Genomic DNA, 27,233 nt, shown 5'->3' with positions numbered 1-27,233 from the left:
GGTGGCGGGTGGAAGCGATGGGCATGTGGAAGAGATCCTTCAAACAGCAGTAAACACGGTGGAAGACTACATCAAAGACAAGGGACTGAGATGCTCCTCACAAAAATCAGAACTTCTGCTCTATAGGCCCACATGCCGGGGTCGAAAAAGCATTAGGGAAAGGCCGGGCATTGTGGTCACAGTAGAAGGCACCACGATACCGATAGTGGAGAGCCTGAGAATACTGGGACTCCGCATATCCGAAAACGGCCATAACGGAGAAACCATTAGACTACTTGACAATAGTGTTCAACAAACAATCAGACTAATAAAGCGGATATCCAACAGGCACTATGGCATGAAAGAGCACAATCTCATCCGATTAATAGAAACATTCGTAATCAGTCGCATTGTATATGTGGTTCCTTACCTCAAGCTCTACGCTGCGGAGAATACCAAGATAGACTGCATTATTAGAAGGGCGTATAAGCAAGCCTTGGGACTTCCGGCAAATACGTCAAACGAGAAATTCTTGGCGCTCGGCGTGCACAACACATTAGACGAACTTATTGAGGCCCAGAGAGTAGCGCAGTATGAAAGGCTTACACAGAGTTTGACGGGGAGACACATCTTAGATGACATCGGAATAACCTACGAAGCACAGCATGGAGTGCGGAGAGACATCCCAAGGAAAATAAGGGAACATCTATCAATACCCCCACTCCCCAGAAACATGCACCCGGAGTTTCACCAAGATCGAAGAAACGCAACGAGCGAGAGCTCTCCACAAAAGATTCCGTAGTGCCAGGGACGTGGTCTATGTGGACGCGGCGGAGTACGCAAATGGACATAGTATGTCCATAGTTGCTACGAGTCTAGAGGGTGACTGCAGAGTTAGTGGGACGGTAAAAACATGGAAGGCAGAGGTGGCGGAGGAAGCTGCCTTAGCACTGGCAATAGCCTCCACGGAAGCTAACATCGTAGTAAGCGACTGCAAGACAGCCGTCAAGAACTATGCAAAGGGAAGAATCTCGCCGGAAGCACTGAGAATTTTAAACAACTTTCGTGAAGATCGCGACATCCACATTATTTGGGCACCCGCACACTCCTCCCTTCCCGGGAACGAAATAGCGCACAACCTGGCTCGAGAACTGACAGGCCGAGCAGGTGACACGCAACAAATACTGGGAATGGAGAGAGACCGGATGACCAGCTTTAACGAGATCACCGAACACTATAAATTGGGAAGGGCCCATTTCCCCCCGGCACACTCCTCGTTAAATAGACGGCAAGCGACGGCATGGCGCCTCTTACAAACAGATACATATCCGAACCCGGTGGCCTACCACCGCTACTACCCGGACCTTTACACGGATAGATGTAGATTCTGTGAAGAAAGGGCGGACCTACAACATATTGTTTGGGCTTGTCCTCGTACACCCATACAGAATAAAATAATTAAGACCAGAGAGCAGTGGGAGACCGCGTTGCTCAGCTATGCACCGGAAGACCAACTCAAGGCAATCCAGCAGGCCGAAGATGCCGCCAGGGCCCAAGGGCTCGAGGCCGTCATTTAGGTAGAGGCCTAGGTCTCAAATCTGCTGTGCACAAATAAAGTTTATTCCTCCTCCTCCTCCTCTTGGGTTTTACGCACCAGAACAAGGATATGATTATAGGCACGCCATAATGGGGGACTCCGAATTAATTTTTACCCGCTGGGGTTCTTTAACATGCACCCAGTTGACGGGACACGGGCGTCATTGCCTATCGCCCCCATCAAAATGCGGCCGCCGCTATTCGATCCCACGACCTGCCGCGATCAATCCCTCTGCGCTTACTTTCGTCGCACATGGTCATCAATGGCGGTCGGAGCGCGCTGGAAAGAAAAAAATGTAGTGACTACACTGATGGGGCCCGGTACTTTAACATGTGCACTACAGTGACGGGGCCCGGCACTTTAACAACAACACTGTAGCGACTTGCGCTGGAGTCATAGAGTTATATTGCTACGGAAGAGCCGCCAAAATGTGGTTGCACTGAGGAGGACGAAGACGACGTGTGTGCCAGCTTGAGATAGCGTCGCCATTTTGGCCTCCGTGAGCTTCCCTGTAAATAAATTGCAAATAGTATTCGGCTTCAGCTTCACGTAACATTAATTTGGTGGAGGTGGACGTTCCCCATACCCGTCATGGAGCTTCGCAGCGGTCGCAACGGCGACAATGCACCTTCGGCTCCTGCTGGCGGCACTTCATCTACACAAGCGTCTCCGCCTGCAGCCCCTACCTACGTCCCCGTTTCCCCACCTCGGGATCCTGGTGTTTTCAACGGAGTCGGCAGTCCTGATGTTGACGACTGGTTCCGCTTATACGAACGTGTCAGGACCAGTCACAGGTGGGATCCGACTATTATGCTTGCCAACGTGTTTTTCTACCTCGATGGAGCTCCATTGGCGTGGTTACAGACTCACGAAGAGGAGATCTCGAGCTGGGATCTCTTCAAAGACAAGCTACGCGACCTTTTTGGCAATCCGTTTGGTCGACAAGTCAATGCCAAGAAAGCCCTTGCCACACGTGCACAGACGTCGACCGAGTCCTACGCGTCGTACATTCTCGACATCTTGGCCCTTTGTGCCAAGGCTGACCCGAACATGACTGAGGACGATAAGGTTAATCACGTCCTCAAAGGCATTGCTGACGACGCCTTCAATTTACTGGTGTTTACGAACGTCACCAGCATCGATGCCATCCTCAAGGAGTGCCGCCGTCTCGAGCATGCTAAAAGCCACCGGGTATCCCAGCACATCATGCGACTTCCCAACACAGCTGCTACGTCATCCTGTGACGACCTCTTCAAGCAGCTGTCGCGATGTGACAACTTGACCCGCATCATTCGTCGTGAGGTCGAAGGGACACAACCGGCGGCCCCTTCATTCCCGTTACCTGATCATTCTCCGGCGACAATCTCCTTGATCCAGGCCGTCGTCCGTCAAGAGTTGTCCAACGTCGGTCTGCAATCCATTCGTTCCGTACGCTCGGAACCTTTGTCTCCACGCACGTCCCCACCGCGCTCTTACTCCTCTTATCGACAGCGCAACCCCTCCGAATGGCGAACCGTGGACGACAAGCCGATCTGTTTTAACTGCCGACGCATTGGACATGTCGCTCGCCACTGCCGCAGCCGCTGGACTTCTCCGACGCGCTATTATCCTGATTACCCCCCTCGCCCCTCTAGCGCATCCTTTTCCTTCGCTCCTTCTATGCCCGCTCCATCATCTGACCATGCGACACCTTTGACACGACCCCGCTACTCCCGCTCGCCTTCTCCCTCCCGCCGCCAATCTCGCTCGCCCCCGTCACGCCGTGCTCCTTCTCCGACCTACTCGCCGCACCCCCGACCGGAAAACTAGACAGTGCAGCTTCTGGAGGTGAAGCTGCATTGGCGACATTGGCACGAAATCCTCGCTTCACCTTACCCATGAACAAGAATCTTTTGGACGTTCTCGTCGACAATTGGAATGCATCAGGTAACCGCACAAAAACAAAGGACAAAGAAGGAACACACAAGACAGGCGCGGAACTTCAACTTCAACAGTTGAAGTCCCGCGCCTGTCTTGTGTGTTCCTTCTTTGTCCCTTGTTTTTGTGCGGTTACATGATGCATTTCAATATCGACCACCAACTAGCCCGCCTATCCCTGTTAAACTCGTCGACAATGTTCCTGTGTGCGCATTGATTGACACCGGGGCGCATGTGTCCATTATGTGTGCTGCTCTTCGCCGTCGGCTCAAGAAAGTTCTGACGCCTGCCCCGAACCAAGTTGTACAAGTCGCCGACGGAGGGACTGTCGCTATTGTTCGCATGTGTTCTGCCCGACTCATCATTGCTGAGAGACACACGGTCGTTCTCTTCACCGTCATCGATGATTGCCCTAACGAAATCATTCTCGGTCTCGATTTTCTTGCCAATCATTCTGCCCTCATTGACTGTTCGGCCGGTTCACTTCGCCTTGACTTGCCTCTTCTTGCCGACCCTGTGGAACCGCCTCCAAGCCATTTGAGCTGCATGGATTTTATTCGCCTACCACCTCACTCTGTGACACACGTCGACGTGTTGTCCTCACCCGCTGTACCTGACGGCAATTACGTGGCCGTACCAATTCCGGCTGTTATGCTTACACATGGTGTTACCATGCCGCACACTGTGCTGAAAATTACTGGCAACCGCACCTGCCTTCCCCTTGTCAATTTCGCGCTAGCCGCGCAAGTTCTGCCTCAGGGGATCTCCTTGGCCATAATTAACGCTTTGCAGGATGATGAGGTCCAGCCATTCACAGTGGAAGATCGTTACAGCTCAGCCCATACCGTGACGTCATCGCACGGTACTGACGTCGACATCAAGAAGATGGTTTCCTCTGACCTTACACCTGCTCAAGCTGAAGCTCTTTGCCGCGTTCTTTAAGGCTATCGCGACATTTTTGACTTTGACAATAGACCCTTAGGTCAAACGTCCGTCGTGACCCATCGCATAAATACTGGCGATGCGAACCCGATTCACCGACGTCCATATCGTCCATATCGTGACAGGAAGTCAAAAAGATGCTTGCAAAGGACATTATCGAGCCTTCCTGTAGTCCCTGGGCATCTCCCGTCGTACTTGTCAAAAAGAAGGATGGAACGTGGCGCTTTTGTGTAGATTATCGCCACCTGAACAAAATCACAAAAAAGGACGTGTATCCTTTGCCACGTATTGATGACGCTCTAGACTGCCTGTACGGTGCCACCTATATTTCTTTTATCGGCTTACGGTCCGGCTACTGGCAGATATCCGTCGATGACATGGACCGAGAGAAGACTGCATTTGTTACCCCTGACGGCCTTTATCTGTTCAAGGTGATGCCTTTCGGTCTCTGTAAAGCGCCCGCCACCTTCGAACGAATGATGGACTCTTTGATTCAGGGGATCAAGTGGTCCACCTGCTTTTGCTACCTGGACGACGTCATCGTTTATTCGCCCACATTCGACACGCATCTAGACCGTCTTTCAGCGATTCTTAACGTGTTCCGCCGCGCCGGTCTCCAGCTGAACTCGTCAAAATGTCATTTCGCTCGCCACCAAATCGCCGTCCTTGGACACCTCACAGACGCCTGAGGCGTGCGACTCGATCCGGACAAAATTCGCGCCATTACGAATTTTCCTGTTCCGAAGTCTACCAAGGACGTTCGTAGTTTCGTAGGGCTGTGCTCTTATTTCCGGCGCTTTGTGAAGGATTTTGCGACCATCGCATGTCCCCTTACCAACCTCTTGAAGAAGACGCCCCTTTTTCTTGGGGTCCTGACCATGCCGCATCTTTTTCGCAGCTGACTACTCTCCTTACCACGCCTCCAATTTTGGCCCACTTTGACCCGTCTGCCTCAACGGAAGTTCGAACTGATGCCAGTGGTCATGGCATAGGAGCAGTGTTAGCACAGCGCCAGCGTGGACATGATCGCGTTATAGCCTATGCCAGCCGACTTCTATCACCCGCCGAGCGCAATTATTAAATCACAGAGCGCGAGTGCCTCGCTCTTGTGTGGGCTGTTGCGAAATTTCGTCCATACTTGTACGGACGCCCATTTGTGTCATTACTGATCACCACTCTCTGTGCTGGCTATCCTCGCTCAAGGATCCCACGGGACGACTCGCTCGTTGGGCGTTACGCCTGCAAGAATATACCTTCTCCGTGGTATATAAGACGGGACGCTTGCACCAAGGCTGCAGTGGCGGCGATTCGAACAGTCGCTTACAACATACTTTGCCTATTTACAGCACTTCTGCCTCATCCGAAGATTTCTACCGAAGCCTGCGCAGCTGCGTCGGAGCCCCTCTGCTGACAAAGCAGTCTGCATCACTCACCGTCTCTGCCGGTTATCTGCGCCTGCGCCTTGGTCTCCTACACCAGCGCCCTGACCGGCTTCTTGGCTGTATAAAAGGCGCTCCCCTGCTCAGTCCCTCTTCTTGGCAGCAGTGGCGGCGATTTGAACAGTCGCTTACAACATACTTTGCCTATTTACAGCACTTCTGCCTCATCCGAAGATTTCTACCGAAGCCTGCGCAGCTGCGTCGGAGCCCCTCTGCTGACAAAGCAGTCTGCATCAGTCACCGTCTCTGCCGGTTATCTGCGCCTGCGCCTTGGTCTCCTACACCAGCGCCCTGACCGGCTTCTTGGCTGTATAAAAGGCGCTCCCCTGCTCAGTCCCTCTTCTTCGCAGTGGCGGCGATTCGAACAGTCGCTTACAACATACTTTGCCTATTTACAGGTTGGTTTACAGCACTCTTGTTCCGTCCGAATTGTCACGCTTTATTGCTGCCACTGCTGCCAATTTGAAATTGACTCTGACACTGCGCTGTCTGCTTTGTTGACATTTGCTGCTTGTACCAGTTATCTAGTGTGTTTTTGCTATGCCTAACAAAATTGAAAAAGTTCGAGACGAGCTGAGGAAAGAATTTCGAAAGGAGATTGCAGCTATGCGCAACTCACTAGAACGCGACTTACGCAACGACTCGAGAGAACTAACTAAAAGTGTTGAGCACTGCAGCGAACAGTTTGATGACTTGCTTGCTAAGGTTTCATCCTTACAAGAGGAAAATAAGGCACTAAAGTCTGAGAACGCTGCAATGTCATCCGAGTGCGAGCAACTGAAGACGCGATGTTCTGACCTTGAACAAAGATTGACAGGTGTGGAACAGTATTCCCGGAATAAAAACATTGAAATTAAGGGACTTCCAGCAAAGGGAAATGAAAGCCTTCCGAACATGTTGCAAAAAATGGGCGAAATGATCGATGAGCCGATACTGGAAAGTGATATAGACGTTCGCCACCGGGTTCAAACGAAGAACAAGAGAAATATAAATGTAATTGTCCAATTCAAAACTCGAGCAAAGCGTGACACTGTGCTAGCGAAAGCGAAGAAAACCAATCTCGCAGCAGGAAGCCTTGGCTATAGCGGTTCAGATTGTGTGTACGTGAACGAACACTTGTGTCCACTGCTGAAAAAATTGCTGGGAATGGCAGTGGCACGAAAAAGGGAGCAGAAGTGGAAATTTGTGTGGACGCAAAATGGGCACATTCTGGCCAGGAAAAATGAGTCGTCGGCGATTGTGCGCATCACTTGCGTACAAGACCTAGATAAGATAGCGTAGATGCAAAGTATTTTTTTTCTAACAACTAACTGACAAACTGCACTTTAACATGGGCTCAATCGTGTCGCCTTCTGACCTTTGTGCTACGTTTACTCAGAAAAACAAAGCTCTGTCCTTTTTTCATGTTAATGCGCAATCCTTGTGCAATAAATGTGATGAGCTAGAAGCATTTTTCTGTACACTGAGCTTCCATTTCAACGTAATAATGATTACTGAAACCTGGTATCGAAGCAGTAGCGATGTTATGCACCTACCCGGCTACAATACATATGTGCAGAATCGTACTGATAAACGAGGTGGAGGCGTCATGATAGCAACCGAAAAGACGTTCAAATGCAATATTCTTGTCGACTTCACTATAACCCACGAGAACTACGAAATTCTGTCATTACAAAGCGGAAGAAACGTGTTTTCTGTTATATACAGACCACCCAGAGGTAGCGTTTCGAATTTTGGTCGCTTTCTTGATGAATATCTGCAGTGGATCTCAGAAAACAACCTTAATCTAGTTCTGGGTGGTGATTTTATTATGGATTTCTTATCTTCTTCTGCGCGTAAATATGAAGTCGACTGCATATTACACAGCAATGGATTCACTAATCTCATAAATAAACCGACACGGCTAGAGACAGCGACGGTAATTGATGTCTTCATTACTAACTGTCGAGTTGACTGTCTTCACTCAGGAGTCATTAATGTCTAAATAAGTGATCATCTGCCCTTATTCTTGTTTGTAGATTCTTTAGCCCCTCAAAAACAACGCATGCTTCCTGCGGTATTATACCGGCGCATAAACCAAAACACAATGAATTCTTTTCGGTCAGCACTTGCAGGTGTGAACTGGAGTACTGTGCTCCGTGAAAGCGATCCAGAGGACGCTTATAATGCCTTCATTACCACATTTAAGTCTGTTTATGCGCAAAGTTTTCCACTTGAGACGCTTAAGAAACCTCGTAAGGCTCGTAAACCCTGAATAAGCGCCGAATGTCTTCAAATGATAAAACAAAAAAACGATCTTTATGACCGCTTCATCAAAAGCAGATCACAGGATGACCTGGCGCGTTTTAAGACGTATAGAAACAAAGTGACGTCTTTTCTACGCCGAGCAAAACAAGAGCATATGGAAAAGTTATTCAACCCAGACGTGTTAAAAAGGAGTGACCTTGTATGGAAAACAATAAATGAAATTTTGAATCGAGGTGCACATGCCAGCGGCATGCTTGAAGTCTTCGTAGACAACATACCACTGGATGGAAAATTATTAGCCGAAAAATTTAATGATTTTTTCATGTCTTTGGCAGATAGCAATAGTGCCCCCCCCCGAATGTCAAATGCCTTGACTCGCGAGTTCCTTCCACTGCATTCTTGATGCCAACAGACACCAGCGAAATCGAAGCTTGCCTCTTGACCCTCCGCAACAGTAGCTCACGGGACATAGATGACCTTAAGATTCAGCCAGTAAAATATGTAGCCGATATAGTAAGCCCAGTCCTAGAACATATTTTTAATTGTTGCCTCGAACATGGAGTGTTCCCTAAACGAATGCAGATTGCTACAGTAACCGTTGTTCATAAAGGTGGAGACAAAAACGACCTATCAAACTATCGCCCAATTTCTATTCTTCCGATTTTCTCAAAGTGTTTTGAAAAGATACTGTATACGCGAATGTCTAGTTTCTGTGGGAAATTTATTATACTAACGCCAAGCCAGCACGGTTTTAGGAAGAACTTTTCGACAGAGACTGCACTTCTAACCCAAAAAGAACTAATCTTAGAATCCTTTGAGCAAAAGCTTTTCACTCTTGGTATTTTCATCGATTTCTCGAAAGCGTTTGACCGCATCAATCACCAAACAATGTTAGCCAAACTCGAACACTATGGTTTTCGCGGAAAATGCGTTGACGTAATTAGATCCTACCTCAGTTCTCGCGTCCAACAAGTAACAGTAAACAACGCACTATCAGATGTTAAACATATTTCTTCTGGCGTTCCCCAGGGAAGTGTTCTGGGACCTGACCTCTGCTTTTCCTCCTTTATGTCAACGACATAGTCTGCTTAAGTAAGATCCCAACATTTGTGATCTACGCAGATGATACCACTCTGTTCTTCCGAGCAGCACATGTACGAGATCTTGAACAGCAAGCTACAGAGTGTCTGCGCCAACTTCATGAATGGTCTGAATCGAACTCGCTAATCATAAACACACAAAAAAGTAAAGCTGTATTATTTAGGCCTCGTAACAAGATTGCTTCTACTCCACAGATCTGCTTAGAAATGGGTTCGTCGTCGATTCAAATAGTTCCCGTGGTCAAAAGTCTGGGTGTTTTCTTTAACGAAAATTTATCGTGGGGCGATCACGTTGAAATGGTCAGGGGCAAGTTGTCAAAGGTTGTTGGTATCATGTACCGACTGCGATATTTCCTACCGAAGCGTGTTAAGCAAATGCTGTACAATGCACTGTTTTCTTCAGTCGTTAATTACTGTATCTTGGTCTGGGGCACCACGTCATTTACCAATATCAGACGGCTGCACATGCTTCAGAAGAGAATTGTTCGAAATATTGTTAATGCTTCGAGATTTGAACATACCGCACCGATATTTGCGTCACTTGGCATCACCCCCCTTCCCCAACTGCATGAAAATTTACTGTTAAGGCGGTATAAAACAAGTATAAGACAGAATAATACATTCATGTTAGACCTGGCAATCTTGAAATGCAAGGAACTTAAGTATGCTACCCGCACTGGCTTCACGTGGTTTGTGCCGAAAACGCGAACGAATTATGGTCGCCAAATGCTTAGCTACATTCTTCCACAGACGTTAAATAACGCGCTGTGAATTGGTGTTAATTTATGTACTGCTGACACTTATGTCATAGTGCTTTGTGCTTGCTTTTGTTTTTGCCTGTAATGTTCAAATACCGTTTCATTTGTGTCAATGTTGTTATTGCGAATGCTTTACACATGCTGTATGATACACTGCGATACTGTTGCCAAGTCATTGTAGGGTGCGTCGACCTCTGTCAAGCCTTTCTTCTGGCTTTTTGTCGATGCACCCAACATCCTCATGACAATGTTGAATAAAGAATTGAATTGAATTGAATTGAAGATGCCGATTGTTTGTCCCGCTACCCCATCGACGAACCGGCTGATGCGGACGCTATCGCTTGCGTTTTCTCTGTGTCCCACTTGCTTCAAATCGGCAACGAGCAACGGCGCGATCCTTCATTACGAGCCCTCATCGACCGTCTGGCGTCAACTCCTGGCGACGCCTCTCTCCGGATGTTTCTCCTTAAGGAGGGGGCATTAAACCGCCGCAATTTTGATCCACACGGCCTTGACCTTGTGCTCGTCATTCTATCGCACCTGCGTTCGACTGTCCTCCAGCAACTTCACGATGCTCCCTTAGCTGGACACTTGGGCGTCTCGCGCACATACGACCGTGTACGCCGTCGATTCTTTTGACCGGGTCTTGCCCGCTCCGTGCGGCGCTACGTTGCCGCTTGTGAGCCCTGTCAGCGCCGGAAGAAGCCCTCCACACCTCCAGCTGGATGTCTCCAGCCGATCAACATCCCACCCGAACCCTTTTTCCGTGTTGGTCTAGACCTTCTTGGACCATTTCCTCTCTCGGGCTCCGGAAATAAATGGGTCGCCGTCGCTACCGATTATGCTACGCGGTACGCAATCACCAGAGCCCTCCCGACAAGTTGCGCTACTGACGTTGCTGACTTTCTGCTCTATGACATCATTTTAGTGCACGGTGCTCCGCCCCAATTACTCACTGACCGTGGCCGCAGCTTTCTGTCGGCAGTCGTCGAGGACATCCTCCGCTCCTGCTCGACAAAGCACATGTTCGGCACGTCCTACCACCGACAGACCAACGGCCTCACGGAGCGCCTCGACCGGACCATCGCCGACATGCTTTCGAAGTACGTTGCGACCGACCACCACGACTGGGATCTTCACTTACCATATGTGACGTCCGCGTATAGTTCATCGCGTCACGACACCGCCGGCTATTCACCATTCTATCTCCTATATGGCCGAAAACCCGTGTTGCCCTTGGACACTTCGCTGCCCTCGGCCACACATTCAGCCACTGAACACTCCCGCGACGCGATCGCACACGCCGACCACGCGCGTCAGCTCGCCCGCACCCGTCTCGAGGCCTCACAGGAGCATCAGAGACGCCTCTATGATTGCCACCATCGTGACGCGCACTTTTCTCCGGGTTCTCTGGTGCGTCTCTGGTCACCCGTTCGACGTGTGGGCCTTTCCAAAAAGCTGCTGTAGCGCTACACTGGCCCTTACCGTGTGGAACGACAAGTGACCGATGTCTCGTATGAAATCATCTCCGCCGATCTCTCAGCGTCATTATCAGCTGCAAGTGACATCGTTCACGTGGCAAGACTAAAACTATACAACACACCTTTCACCACGGATGTGTAGATTAAGCACCGGGATGGTGCTTCTACAGCCGGGGGTGATGCTACGGAACAGCCGCCACAGTGTGGCTGCACTGAGGAGGACGAAGACGACGTGTGTGCCAGCTTGAGATAGCGTCGCCATTTTTGCCTCCGTGAGCTTCCCTGTAAATAAGTTGTAAATAGTATTCGGCTTCACCTTCACGTAACAATATATAGTATAACCAACTCTAGAGGAAAATTAGGAAGGAACAGCGCCAACTAAGACGATCACGAGATGGAGAACAACACAGGCGAATGACACAGAACGACACAGACGATCACGACCCTCTCGTGATCGTCTTAGTTGGCGCTGTTCCTTCGTAATTGAAGTATGCACAATCTAGCCCAAATGAATGTTGTCCTGATCTAAACGAAAAGCGGGCCCGAAAAAGTGGGAACCGCTAGAGCGCCGCCATGGAGGAAGGAAACTGAGGAGAGGCCCTACCCCCTCCGCGCGCTAGGAGGAAAGTGTGGAGGAAATGAAGTAGTAGTTTCTCCTTTGTTTTCTGTTTTTTTTTTATTTCTTTGCTGTAGCGGCCCCGCCTTTCGGCCCACAATGGCGGCCTTGTTATTGTTCTGCGCGCTCACACGTGTTGCTCCGTAGGTTTCGTACCATGGCAAAGGCTCCGTGCGGGCAGGTTTGCGTTGGTCTCTGTGTTTTGTTGCGCTGCGTTATCTGGACCGTGCTTTACCGGATGTTGCTGTGGTCAGGTAGGACAGGAGGAACTAAAGTTCGTGAAATGAACGCGCATGCAGCGCTGTACGCAATGTACCGCGCCACGGCAATGGCAACGGACGAAGGAATATCCGCGGGAAATTTTGCCCTCTTTCGCAGAATCATCCTAACGTGCTAATGATTGTTTAGTGTTGCTGCGGAGTGCGCCGGTCCGAGCAGCACGGTTGCGCGCAGCGCGGCGTGGTTTCGCGAGAACTGTAAACAAGAGAGGAGAGCTGACCCGATAGGCGGAGCAACGCCATGAGCAACGACAACTTCCGGCTTCACTTTCGCTTCACAAAGAGTGACGTCAGGGCCTCTCCCGAGTTTCCTTCCTCCGTGGGCGCCGCCCTGTTGCTACTGGTCAATGTGGCCAGCGCAGTTACTATTGAAAGAGCTGAAAACAAGTACAGGGCACCTTATGCTTTGTCATTTAAAAACGCATACCTGATAGCTTTACGAAGGTGATTCGTTAATATATTAAGTTTACAGAAAGCGCTTGATAAGTGCGTGACATATGTAAATCACGATGTACGCATTCATGCAATAAAGGTTGACATGAATTTTGGTTTCGAATCTCTCTTTGTTGGATGCGTAGTAGTTTTGTACAGTTTAAGTTTGACATGCGATCGCGCATCAACATCGGACGCTATGGTACATTCATGCCTTTCGTGCTACTCAAGCCCCGAAGTGCTCTGGCGTGTACTTTCACATGTAAGTAAACGAATGTATCTTGTTCAGAACATCACGCGAGTAGACACCTCTTGTGATGCATCACGATCGTTTGAGAAGCGTCACAGTAGAGCATGTTTTTTACATCCGGCGCGGTGTTTTTATTTGCAGGTTCCCCTTCAGTAGGAAATTGCTGGACAGGCGGACCAGCGCACCGGAATTGTACTGGCAAATCCACAAGCAAGTCACAGAATCTGTGTAATTGTTGCACTTTGAACAATGATGCTTCTACAAAGGCCACAGCCGAAAGACAGCCCGATGCCGAGCATTTGTGTGCCACGAAGCAATCAAGAGGTGAGTGCCTAATACGGACGAAATTGAGTGCACAAACCCACATATTAATAGCGTAGGCGCTTTATTAACTGTGCAATATTTTCAACACTTCTTTGCATGTCATTTCATGTGGCATATCTTTTATTGTCCCAAATTCGTGCAGCAAAACTATTTGCATGTTCGACTCCGGGCCTGTGGGACCGTTCACTTGCATTTGATGCTGAGTATTTTACATGTATCCATAAACTGCAGATACCCACGAAACACAGAACATCTTAAAAACTAAGATCACGCTCTCCGGGATCAGTATTCACCACGACGGTACCTTAGCAGAGTGGCTGAAATGTAGAATTGTGGACTGCCACTCTTTTGATCGTATGTTTGAATCCTCGCAGCACAATGAGAACTTTATCTGCAATATTCTAGCAAGAAATTCGAGAATTCCAGTGACAACACCAGTAGACATCAGAACAACCAGGGGAGTTAGCCCATAGCAGCTATTGCTGTAAAAAAAGAAGACTGGCATAAGCACAAGAATTGAGATACATGCCTTTGTTCTGGTAGTGGTCCACTACTTTGGTGCTACAGTTAATGATCTCCACTGTCACTGGACACAATAAGAGTTCTTTAATTATACACTCCCCACGAAACACAGAACCACTTAAATCTTTTTGAAACGGCTACAAATGGCTAACGACGTCTTGGTCTATGATAAGACCGAAAATAGAATCTATTCTAATCATAACCTCAGCACTTGGAATATGCTAGTATATGTTCTATCTGTGGCAAAACCTGCTACTGTTGTCACTAGAGTCTATATTGGTAAACACATTCAGAACGTCTAACTCAAGAACTTTTTTAAATCTTTTTGTCTAAAAGTGAATAAAATGCCAAATGACGTGTTAAAAGTGCGGTTACCGTCGGCCGTCGGCGTTACCGAATAAAAGACGCCACAGACAAACCGAACCCGTTGGAAGCAACATAATAAGTTGGCTTTATGTTAAATAATTTCGCACCAGAACTTCAACAATCAAGGGCGTGTTATTGTTTTTCATACGGGGCGCGCACACGACGCCTGTAAACCGTTCTATGCTCGCGTAGGTACTGACAGCAGCAGGAGCGAAACGCCGGTGTTGCAGTGACCACACGGTGTCGCAGAGCCACTGCGCTGCGATCACTTCGGCGACCGTCAAGTAGGCAAGCCCCAAATTTGTCAGACATCTCATTCCGTGCTGGAAACACTGGGCGGCAGGAAGTTTGAAAAAAAGTTTAAAATGCCAGTTGTGCGTCATTCTAAGCCGTTCTGTACATTTATATTGAATATTAACTGGAGTCATTTAGCTGTGATGATGCTGTTTGCCGTGTGTTTTGCAGCAGTGCTTCGTGACATCGGCTGTATTGTGCTTTCGCCGACGGCTTACTACCACAACGGCGGGATCTGCGTCCGCCGCCTTCGTGTCACGGTGCGTCTTTGTACGTCGCACGTTCGGATAACACTTTTTCCGGTAAGTGAAATACTTTGTACTTCGTTTTTCGTTAACAATGTGAATATTTTTAGGTGTACCCGCGACAATTCTTGATGGATGGGCTCTTCCGCCCTGCGGGTTTTCGTCATCTTTACTTTTATGCGAGGGTTCTGCTTGTGTTCAGCAGTTCCGCACTACCGCGCTCCACGACTTCCGCAACACCAGTCAGAATTTTGCCTTTCTTGTTAGTCTTTGTGGTTAACGTAGCACGAACCAACCGAAGGAAGTGCATTCGAAGACGACGCGCTGGCTGTAATCCTGAACCAGACTGAACTCGCCCTATTTTGTGTCCTTTTGTTCTTGCATAGATTACAGCGTTGCGAGCGCGTGTATCAGTGACTACGCAGCTTGTAGCGTTCCCACTTTATGGTAAAAGAAAAATGACTGCAATGTTTACTTCATGTATACCATTCCAAATGCAATCGTCTGCTGATGTACAAATTTCACTTCTGTTTTGTTCTAAATAGGCAGCAAAACCTTTAGCCTAGTAGGTGCTTCCTCTGGGAGTGCAATCACGACTGCGTGGCATTTATTAATGAATGACTGTGACTGGGCCACCTCATTTCTAATTGCAAATCTGTCTTTCAACTAACTTGATGCTCTCTTATTTTGTTCCTTACTCCGTAGACGGCTGGACATCCTTCTTGTACCTTGGCGCTAGCTGGATGACGGGACCTCATCATGATCAGTGTAAGCCAACAAACTGTACACTCTCTCGTTCTCCCAGTGCTTTATATATGCGTTAAGGCCAAGGAGAACTTCATGGTAAAATAGCTAGTTGGTGTCTCACAAACGGGGATTTTATTGCACTGGTCCCTTACAAAATTTACCTGTAGATAGTCAGTGCTATGCAAGAACTCACAAATTAACTCTGTTGTGTCATATGAGTATTCTATACCATGAGTAAAAATTTGCTACAACAGTGTACATTACACCTTGCTTTCCTAATGCACAAATGTATGCAAGCCAGTATATGATAAGTTCTGTATTCTAAATGTTTTCTGTGTGATTTAGTTTCTTTACAGGAATTTACTGTACATCATCAGCTAGCAGTCTAATTTAAGATTTGTGTGTGCTGTCAAAGGTATGCTTTGCCGCTACAATTGATGTGCGTGTAGAACAGGCATGATGCTGAGGGTTCCAACAGTTTGCAGAGGTGCTTTTAAAATTTTGTCATAACTATAATTTTACCTGTGTTGTTTTTGTGACCTATTTCAATATCATGGGAGGTGTTATCAGAATTTAGCAATTTATTTGCCCTGGCCCATTAGCCTGCCACATTTGACTTTTCACTGGGTGGGCAATTATTCAGCATGGACCATCACTTGAATACACCTTTTTGTGTGCAGTGGCTTCTCAATTGTGGGTCAACGTAGATGCTCAGAATTACCTGAGTCTATAGATGCACTGATGAATTTGCTACCTGTACGAATCACTTTGCACTTTCTCGCGCAAACAGCATGTTAACACTTCCAAGACAGTGGGCAATGTTATCGTTTGGTCACATCATGGGATAATTTCAATGTTGTATGACGCATCGTCCAAGATCATGCATCATTTGTGTGAGGGATTGCCCAAAGTCAGTTAGAGCCCCATGAAAATATGTCAACAAAAGTGATTGATCCAGCCAGGAGTGTTGCTTTCGAACACTACTTTATCACCAGTCCTCCTGTGCATGCTGCCTGCTTACTCTGTACTGTGTCATGTTTAGATTTGAAAAAAGGCAACAGCTCGGCAGTGCAAAATGCCAAACTTGCTTTTAGTTTAACAATATAAGACGCTATTTAACTTTTTAATTAAGTTTGTACATTTACCTGCAGAGTGTATTATTGTTTTAAACTGATTATATTTTTTCAGGAAGCTTCCCAGATTTGTTTGACAAGTTGATAAGTATCTTTTTAGCCACAAAACACCATATATTAATTTCAAGACTGACTTTGTCTGACTCTGCTCTGCAATTTAATAAATATATTCCATGAAATATACTAGTCATTTTAAACATCACATACATACCTTAAGATACCCGTAATTTAAGAGAAAGGAGTGCTTAAACTTATTTTTAATGTCATCCAAACTTCTTACTTAGCACATATTGCTAATTGAAGTTCCAATTTCAACATTCCCATTTCCTCCCTCGTCTTTTTTCCCTCTTCTGTGCAGGTATTGCTTGCCTATGTCTACAAGAACCTTCACGCGTGGCCTGTGACAGCAAGCTTTTGTGGGCAGCCAGTGCTCTCCTACGAAGGCTGGCCTGCTATGGCAGCGGCGGCAATCATCTTCAAGATTTATCCATGCTCACCTTTGCTGCTATTTGTCACTCTTATTAATTACACTGTCTGCATCTTTTCTAATTTATTAGGTAATAAAGTATGACTATGTGACATGGTGTGAAGTAGATGTCTTGCTGCATTATCGCTTGCAATCATCTTTTATGCATGAAAAAACGCATCGTACAGTGTATGAAAAAAATAACAGCATATTATGATTTATCTTTCAGTTCCGGTAAGATGCAACATGCAAGGCATTCGCTAATTGATGGTGTATCGAAGAACTGGCCATTATTTCTGTGTGATGCTGTACAAGCATGTGGCGTTACCTTACAAGGGGCACCCACAAAGTAAGTTACAATTTACTTTTAAATGAAGCATGGACATCAGAAAACAGAATATATTTATATTGCCAGTTAGAGTGGTTTGCAAAGTATTTTTCCAGATGTGTACTATCCTTTATTTCTTAACAATTCATTGCAGCACAGCATTCTATTTCGTATACGGATGTCAGGCTATTGTGCCCCCTGTAGCTGAAACCATGTATTTTTATCTGAACTGCAGCATCACTGACAAAATGTTCCCCTGCTAGAAACTATTTCAATTTGGTGGAGACCCAGCAGGGCGAAGTCTTGCCAATAATGACGTGTTTCATGCAGAGCTGTTCTTGTTTAGGTCAATGGGCATGATATCAATGGGCAGAACATTGGCATGATATCAGCATACAATACAGATCTTGTTTTATTTGAAAAATAATTCTGACAGGCGGCATTCAATTGATTGGTCTAAGTAAAAAGCACTAATTGACCGATTAGGCTGTACTACACTATTCCCATGGTTCACATCTGGAAAAACTACCTGTGCATAACTCTATCCGACAATATAAACTTTTTTTCTGATGTCCGTGCCTCATTTAGAATAAATTGTAACTGTGGGCAAACCTCTTGTTACTGTAACAGCTGCCGCAATAATTTGAGAGTATGTCTATACGAAGTCTTCAGTTCTTGTCAAGCTGTCCATTAGCCAACTTTTAGCGTAACGTTAGCAGGGCTTACTGAAGTACTTCTAGATGTCCATGGCTACAAAATGTCTTGATCAAAACAGCTGATAGACTTTTGAATTAGCCGTTCAACACATCTTTTAGACATCAAATAGCTGCTTGCGTGTTTCGTGGGTAGGCACATCAGATCCCTACGAGCATTTTCAAAATTCAATTATTTTAGGCAACACGCACATATGCAATACTGACATATAGTCTCAAATACCACTAAGCAGCTGGGACACATTTCTGTTGGGTATACTCGCAGGTAAAATAACTGGATCATGCGGACAGCTCCAGCTCATTTTCCTTAAATCAGTGTGTGCAAGGGGTATGCTAAAATAACTTTTTTCTCGGGCAACGATTATATTGCTGTATAAGCAAGAGAACCCACCACGCCAGTGTAACATATGTTGTACATCACACTAATATGTAATTTAATTTACCAAGTCAGATGAGTTACTTTTATGGCTCATTCAGTCAAATCGCACTGCAAGCTGCATTGTGGGGTGCGTGACTCTCACGCCTCCCCTGAGATCTAGTTTTCCCGCATAGCTCGTCTCCTGCAGGGCGGCTTCGCCCGCCGCGTGGCCTGGCGCCCGCGGCGGTCGGAGTGGTTGAGGCGCAGTGCGGGAGATGGCGCGAGTGTCGCGCTGCTGCGGGGTTACTTGGGCGCCGAAAGGGAAGGCGCTCGCTCTCTTTGGGTTCGGGAAGCAAGCGGGACGCACGTGCCGTCCCGCGCGTGCACCGACCATGCTTCTGCGAGACCGTCTCGCGTGGCCGCCTTGGACACCATTCGCGTGACCGTACACGCGAACGACCAGGCGTTGGGATCCAGCATGGGGCGAACATATTCGCTCGTTTTCCGGTCGCGGTGAGTCGGACTTCTAGATTTGTCGCGCGCCCATCGGCATGTTTTGTGGATAGCAACTCGGCTAGCTGGCATTGATCTATGAAAGGTGCAATAAATGCCCTTGTGATTGTTTGCACTACTGTGTTGTCGTTCCTTTGTCCCAAGAGTACGGAGGAGAACCACGTATCTCCCACAGCATTCATCAATCTTCTATTGAATATTGCAAATGTTTAATGAAACATGTTTGCCTGTTACGCAGATATACAATGGCAAGCCCTTCTGTGTGTTCCAGAGGTAAAATTTAAGCTCTAAATTAAAGAAGACATTTCTAGTCCGAAACAACAAGCAAAAATGGTGAATGCATAGTATAAAAACCCAAGGTACAGAAATTGTGAGAAGTGTCGAATGATTTTGAGGAAAGAATGGTATTTTAAAATGAAAGACTCTTCAGTGGAGGTCAAGCAAGTCAATATAGTTAGAATACGCCGCAAAATTATGCGAGTGATGGGATGGCAAACAATGGGCCAGGAAATGCGTTCTTTTTCTGCAAAACAAAAGCTGATTATTGTCATTACATAAGTCACTTTAGCATCATGAGACTGCTGCTTGATAAATTCAGAAACAAACCAAAAAACAAGACACGCAAAAATAAAAAAAAAACAATTTAGTGATACTCTCTCCACACTGAGATAAATAAAAAGAAACGGATCACATCTAATGTGGACATATCAGACGCCTTGTGAAACACTAAGGGAAAAATTCAGTTTCCAGCTATGGCCTTGAACCAATAGTGACAGTTACCACTGCATTTAGAAATTGAACGCATTCAAGCAGGCAAGGATGATTCTTTATATTTTTGGCTACCACTTCAAATGCCTCCACCAAGTGTTACAATGCTGCACGCAGCCGTGCTAAGAATCTCACAGCAGTACCTACAGGTAAAAAGCAAAAGCAGTCAAAGTGCTGGTGTATTCTGCACACTATGTTTGAAAACTTTTAGGCAAAAAGAGCACAAGAAGCGGACATAAGATCTAAATTTATTTCCATAATACCACATTTGAACGGCCTTTCTTTTTGCTTAGACAATGCCTACGCTAGCCACAGCAGCTCCCTCATGCAGACTCCGCAAGCCAAGAGGCAAGAAGCAATGGCACCGGTATTGATATTCATCTAACTTCTTTCTTCTTCTTACATTTAGGCAGCCAGCACACCCCGAACAGCCACCTTGACTGCGGGTGTGTCAGCAGCTTCCTGTGTTGTACATATGCTCATAATAAACTACATAAACGATAAACTCATATAACAATATATATATATATATATATATATATATATATATATATATATATATATACTTTGCAGTGATACAGAGCGCATTTTGAAGCTTCCCTCTATATTTTGCACATTTAGTTACGTATGTGTGTTGCGGCCCTCAATGCAGTTCATGTTGTAGCAGCTGCATTGTCTGCGTATTGCACATTGGATTAAGCTTGTGATATCCACATGTGCAAAAGGGCTATACTTTTCTCACATATACAAAATAAGGTTCTATGTAGTTCTCAGTGTTACAATAAAAAATAAATGTAAACAATCCGATCGTGGAATTGTGTTTATTACAGTTATTCCGATGACAGTTATTGATATTGACAGTTATATGACAGTTATTGACAGTTATGACAAGTTGACAACTTGAACTGGTCAATCCGTCATGGGAAGGAATTGTATGTATGCAAATAGGAAAAAAGGGGGTATGTGTAATACTTGTTGGGGGGCTAGTTGGTGCATGTTTCCAGAAGAGGGTTGTAGCGCCGAAAAACACAACACACAGCAAGCGAGACGGGACAGGCGCAACTTCCAACTGTTTATTCACCGCGTATGCGAATGAATATAAGGACAAATCAAGATGGGTAGCAAGAACCACACATGCGACATGTGTGTGTGTTTGTAGGGGGGGGGGGGGTTATAGGATTAGGGCGGTACGAAAAAACGTACCTACACCGCCCTCTAGACCCATTGCGTTAAGGTACCGTAACAAAGCGTATTATGCATAAAGTTCATACAACTAACTCTGATATTACTACATACGCCAGGCGACGCGAGCTACGTGTGCCATGACTTGCATTCGCGACTGCACCGAATGCCCTCCATATTATTCTGGTTAATAGTGCTCACTGCAGCGAGGCAAAAGAAAGATCATGGGCGCAGGTGCCTTTAAAGTATCTCGACCTTGCGAGGCACTGCTGCGCGTGCCAGGGGAGCTGTCCGTGCGAACACTCCCTGGCACACATTTGCCTCGGCGGCCCCAACCTACGTACCGTTCTGCTTCGAGCTTTCGTCCCCCCCCCCCCCTGTCCCTTGTGTGCCCTGGAGTTCCTGCGCCGTCTGCTTTATTATAACCTATATATTAGACTTCCGTTTGTCGGTTACACGTGCCCTACAGCTGGATCAGTACTTGTAATTAAAAAAACAATCTCTCTTCGCGACGATACATCGCGACAGCTGCTTCTGCAACATACTGCGCCCGTGCGAAGAGAATTACGGAACGCCAAAGATGAATCTGACCACAGCTTCGAGCTCCTAACTCGTAACCTCGTCGAGTGACACTCCTGCAACAGGCGTGACCGCTGAAAACCGCATACCGCCGGAAACTTCAACAGGATCATCCTTCGGTTGCATGACGGCCACCTGCACGGCCAATAAGGACCACAGCCACACCATCCCGCCACATAGAATAAAGAACCAACTAACAAAGCCCCAAACACACGGATGCACGCACACACATCCCCACACCAGAAGCGAGACGCCATGCTGCTACGCTGCTACTGTTTCCAGATTAAAACGGACTACTGCCACCAAGTCTAGCAAGCGTCTCAGGAACTGGCAACCTCGGCGCGTAGCAACATGGCGGCGCTCTTGCGGTTCCCGATTACAATGCGTGGGTACAAGTATTCGAGGCACTGTAGCATGGGCCCTATAGGTAGCTTGTCCTCTAGAGTTAGTATAGTAACTCTATGGCTGGAGTTTGAGGTTCAGTAGCGGCGCCTGGTGGCAGCGAGAAACCTTATCTGGGTAGTACCAGCTTGGGTAGTATAGAGCCCTGGCTGTGGCGAAGCACGTTTCTAGCCCGAGTTTTGTGTCGATTCGCACTTTTTTCTGCCCTGTTGCGAGTTCGAAAAGGCTCGTCACTTCTCACAGACCACGCCGACCACGATTGCGACATGGCCACAACCTATAGTAACAAAAACTGACTCTCCGTGTGCCGTGGCACGTAACGTTGGAAGCAGAAGGAATCGGCGTCGCCGGTCCTTCTGCCTTGAAAAAGCGTCATCGTCGTTACTGATGCGTCGTGGGCTGCCATGAACAAGAAGGCCTGAATCCAAACATAAGGTTCTACCGTTTTCCTTCAAGGCCTCACGAAACGGAGCGTCGGGCGCGCTGGTTAACTGCAGTTCCTCGTGCTGGGTCAGCGGAACTTCACGCCTTGCTGACTGCTTCGCCTGTCTTGAAGCTTGCTTGATCACCTGCGTTGCTAAAATACAGTCTTTTGCACCTACAATCCCGACGGCAAGCCGTGGGAACCAGCGCCAAACACCAGGATATGCATACGCCCCTTTGTGGGCAACGAGAAAAGCAATTCGGCCAGTCACCCCGCGTATGTGCCTACAGTCTTCCCCGCGGCCTACAACAGGCCTCTTCCTTCGCTTGCATTTGCACAGGCCAGCCTTGCATGTCTATTTGCTTGAGATTATGGCACGCTGGAATTGCATAAACAGGCTTGGAGTGCGGCCTGATCCCGGTGACCAGAACCGGTAATGCACTCCCTCACCAGAGCAGGATTGGCCACCCTAGTGCAGTACTTGGCCACAACCTCCTATATGAATACAACAATCAAACTCCAGCCCTCAGTCCCCAGTAGCTGCGAAGCAACTGACCACGGCGGCGGTCAGACCTGTGACGCAGCAGAGGGTGCTAAGAATCCCTGGGTCCGGACAGGACGCCATTGGAATTGGAACCTGGCAACGTTTAACGCTAGAACGTAATCTAGTGAGGCTAGTCTAGCAGTGCTATTGGAGGAATTAGCGGGCAGTAAATGGGATATAATAATAGGGCTTAGTGAGGTTAGGAGGACAAATGAAGCATATTCAGTGCTAAAAAGCGGGCACGTCCTATGCTACTGGGGTTTAGCAGAGAGACGAGAACTGGGAGTCGGATTCCTGTTTAATAATGATATACCTGGTAACATACAGGAATTCCATAGCATTAATGAGAGGGTGGCAGGTCTTGTTGTGAAACTTAATAAGAGATACAAATTAAAGGTCGTACAGGTCTACGCCCCTACATCCAGTCATGATGACCAGGAAGTCAGGGGCGTAGCCAGGTGGGGGGGGGGGGCTTATGGGGCTTCAGCCCCTTCCGAAATTTTTTCGTGCTGTCCATGCACCGCCCACCCAAGCAATCCCCGGTGCCGGAAATCATTCTGAATTTTCTCTAGAATGTCTTTTTCACGCTCGAAACGACATTTCAGCGTGAACGTCGCGAACTAGGGCTGGATTTCGCGGCAGCGCCCATGCACCGGGAGTCACATAACGCAAGCAGTCCCATCCGAGCACAAAGTTTCAAGGGCGTTTTGATGGCGAGCGGGCTCGCCACGGCATCTTGCGGAGGCCGCGGAATCTACGCAGCGCATGGATGTCAATTCCGAAATTTCTGGGTATAAATTTCTGATAAACTTTTGATGTGAAAGTTGCATTGACATTTCCAAAGTTGTGCTTTAGATTTTCAATTGCGGAACTTTGTTGGTTTGATGTTACTATAGATATTGCACGCCAAAGGTGCATTGACTTTTCTAAAGTCTTACATTGGACCATACAACGAGACAAGCCAAATCAACACACTATCAGACATGTTGACAAAGCCAGCAGCGAGGTCCGATCAGACGAATCGTTCTGGTGGTTCATTTGTGCCTTCATGACACATCAAAAAATATCAACACTCTTTTTTCACCTACGCCAAAGCATCCATGTCAAGACACTAAAGTCAGCCAAGGTAACTACGTTCTTATTTATTTTTTCTACTTTGACTTTTATTCGCGAGGACACATTGAGCCTCTTCAATTTTTTGTCCTCGCTACCCTACCCGCGGGCTGCCAGAGGCAGCCAGAGCGCATGCGTTTTTCTCGTGTTGATTCGAACACCGCGCGGCGCACTTCGGTGCGCGTTCGCTTTTCTCTGGCCGAGTGGATTTTCGCCTAGCAGAGTTTTGGGAACTTTCTGGCTAGCAGACGATAAAAAGAAACTCTCGCCGCTAGCCGCCATCACTGTGGGGACTCGACGAATTGCACCGCGTTCACTTGAGCGCAACCTCTCCAGAAAGCCTTGTCTCGCCAGTGTAGGATACCGAGCAGTATGCATATGGTTCTCGGTAGACCAAGCGTCTCACGTTTTCTTTGATATTCTTTCGGTAGCTACATTAGGTGCCCAAAGTAGGCATTCGATTGTGGCCAGCATACTTGGCGCTTTTTCATTTCGGTGTGCCTGCCTCACAAAGGAAAAAAATACACATTAATTTGCTGTGGCGCAGCGAATTGTCTTATGGTGAAAGTTCGATTCTGTTAGTTCTTCTTTTGTGGACAGTAATGGGCCACGGGATGCTTCAGTTGCCGGATAGTCTTATTATATAGTATTGCGATAGCAATTATATGGACACTCCAGGCGCATTCCTGCCGTCGCCGTCGCCCTCATGTTTCGTATCATTTTCGTATAAAGTCTAAGGGCGATAACATCGTGACCGCGCACCGCATCCTGTATGTGCGACTAAAAGCGTAGGGAGGGGGATGGGGGGCTGGAATGGGCGAGACGACGATGGTGGCTCAGTCTTGTGTGTGCAAAAGAGAAAAGCGGGGAGCAAGTGCGCCGCCTCCCGTCGCGCGCGATACATCGGGGGGAGCGGATGGAATGGGGGTGGGATCTAGTATTCTGTGAATCTGTGGTTGCGAAACATGTTTATTTGGCTTGTTTGACGCATCGTATACAGTGACGTTTTTTAGATACGTAGATTAATTGTAGACTTATACGTATATTTGAATATCTTGTTGCGGGGTTTTGTGTATACGTGCAGTGAACTTTGTTTCCAGTGACACTTTTTTGCCTTTTATCAAGCTGTATCTTCGCATTTATATATTCCATTGAATCCGCGCATTTCTAATGTACGAAGGCGAGTAAAATGAAAGTGAGCCAACCCACCCCGCGCAATAATTTTTCGGTCCATTATCTGCGAGGCATTCACGTGACATAGAGGCATCTCTCTATTACAAAAGTGACACGGAAGTGTGAGTATCAAGCTTGTTTAATGCTCTCATACACTGGGTTGAACATGGTTGTGCGACATAATGGACGCTCTAGAAGTTGAGCAGCGTGGTGCCCTGAGGTTTGTGACAGCTGAAGGTGTTCCCCAAAAATAATTTATTCGCCTTATGGCTTCCGTGTACGTTGAACATTGCATTTCATTGGCCACTGTGAAGCGTTCGAGCAAACGGTTAGAAGAATGACGTGAAAGTTGCAAAGACGATCCAAGGCCCAGAAAAAGCCATCGTGGAATCACCCCTAACAAAATTGGAAAGGTTGATGAGCTGATGAGGCAAGAACGAAGGATAAGCATCGATGAACTGGCAGAGCGTGTGAACATCAGTCATGGTTCGGTTCACGCCATAATTCATGAACATCTCGGTTATCCGCTCTTGTGTGCGCAATAGATGCCCAAGATTTTGAACTACCGCCAGAAGACGAAGAAGTTCAGCGCTGCCTTGACTCATCTGATCTGGTATCACATTAAGGGCGATGACTTCTTGTCTCCAATTGTGATCGGGGACGAACCATGGTGCATCTTCTACGAGCCTGAAGCACCACAGCAAAGCTTACAGTGGAAACATTCGAATTCACCACAAACAAGAAAGGAAAGGCCGTCATTTCCGCCGGAAAGGTGTTGTTAACTTTTTTTTTTTTTTTTGATCGTCAGGGGCCATTACTGATAGAATTTGCTAAATCTTGAGAGACTATCAATTTGTTTCGTTATTGTCAAACGCCAGATCGGCTGCGTGTCACAATCAAGAATAAACTACGTGGAAAATTGACGAATGGGGTCATCTTGCTCCACAACAATGCCGTCCCCAAGTCGCTGATGTGGTTAATACAAAACTGGCAATGTTCAAGTGGGAAACGCTGCAACATCCGCCATACAGCCCAGACCTGTCGCCTTGCGACTTCCGCGTTTTGGAGCATTTGAAAAAACAGCTCAAGTGGACCAGATTCGCGCCGCACGATGACGTGAAAGTCAGTTGCAGACTTTTTGAAGCAGCAACCCAAGGAATTTAATGAGACGGGAATCACGCGACTCGCTAGACAACGGGACAAATGTCCAAATGATCATGGAGACTACTTTTAAATAAGGTACCCAGTTTGTCATATATTCGCACTGGCTGACTTTCATTTGACTCGCCCTCGTTTATTTTGCGGAACTCCTGCTCTTTATACGTGCTCTCTGTTGCGGCTATAATTTCGGTGCAATTAGTCACGATACACGACCGGTAACAGTTGCTCCTGCGTAATACATTGGCACAAATGACAGCGTCATTGAGATTTTTCACTGGCCGTTACATATGTACAAGAATCTAAACAAGGTTCTTGAATGACAAAGTTTCATTACAATATTTGTCTTCAGCTTTTTAATTTCATGGCCTTTACATTTTTCATATCAGCGGCATGCACTGCCTTGCTGGTTTCGAACTGATATAGTTCTAAAGTTCGTGTGATATTTTATTTACTTATTAAATAGAGAAAAAACATGGAAGCATTGATATCGATTATTTTGGGCACAATTTGTTGCACATACAAGTATGTTCTTTTATGAAAAAATACCTATATTACTTGTTTTGACAGTGCGTAGCGTTCAAGAATTCGTTTGCAGCATCTTTAGCAATGACAATGCAGTTATTATTCATGTATTTGATCCACTGACAAATTGTTTGAGAGAAAGCTTTAGCTCGCGCCCAACTCCGACGCGGCCTATTCAAATACATGTAAAACGCAGAAACGCTTTTCTGTGTTAACCCCCGGATCGCTTTTAATGAAATTTGTTGCATTTGATAGAGAAAGTTAAATTCTAGTGTCTGTTGGAAGCGGAATCTCGATTTAGGGCCTGAACATTGTTTAAA

At 46.9% G+C, this 27,233-nt stretch overlaps 1 long non-coding RNA gene across 1 annotated transcript; it reads left to right on the top strand.

Moving 5' to 3' along the window:
* Positions 1-14,787: 14,787 nt before the first annotated feature.
* LOC140216659 (uncharacterized) lies at positions 14,788-17,226 on the top strand. The gene is made up of 3 exons (XR_011893235.1): positions 14,788-14,844; positions 15,493-15,555; positions 17,026-17,226. It is a non-coding gene; the product is annotated as an uncharacterized lncRNA (long non-coding RNA).
* Positions 17,227-27,233: the final 10,007 nt, after the last annotated feature.

This window comes from Dermacentor andersoni, chromosome 3 (genome assembly GCF_023375885.2).
Source record: "Dermacentor andersoni chromosome 3, qqDerAnde1_hic_scaffold, whole genome shotgun sequence".
Classification (NCBI taxonomy): Eukaryota; Metazoa; Arthropoda; class Arachnida; order Ixodida; family Ixodidae; genus Dermacentor; species Dermacentor andersoni.
The sequence above is the reverse complement of the archived record's forward strand: the minus strand, read 5'-3'. Positions and strand labels throughout refer to the sequence as shown.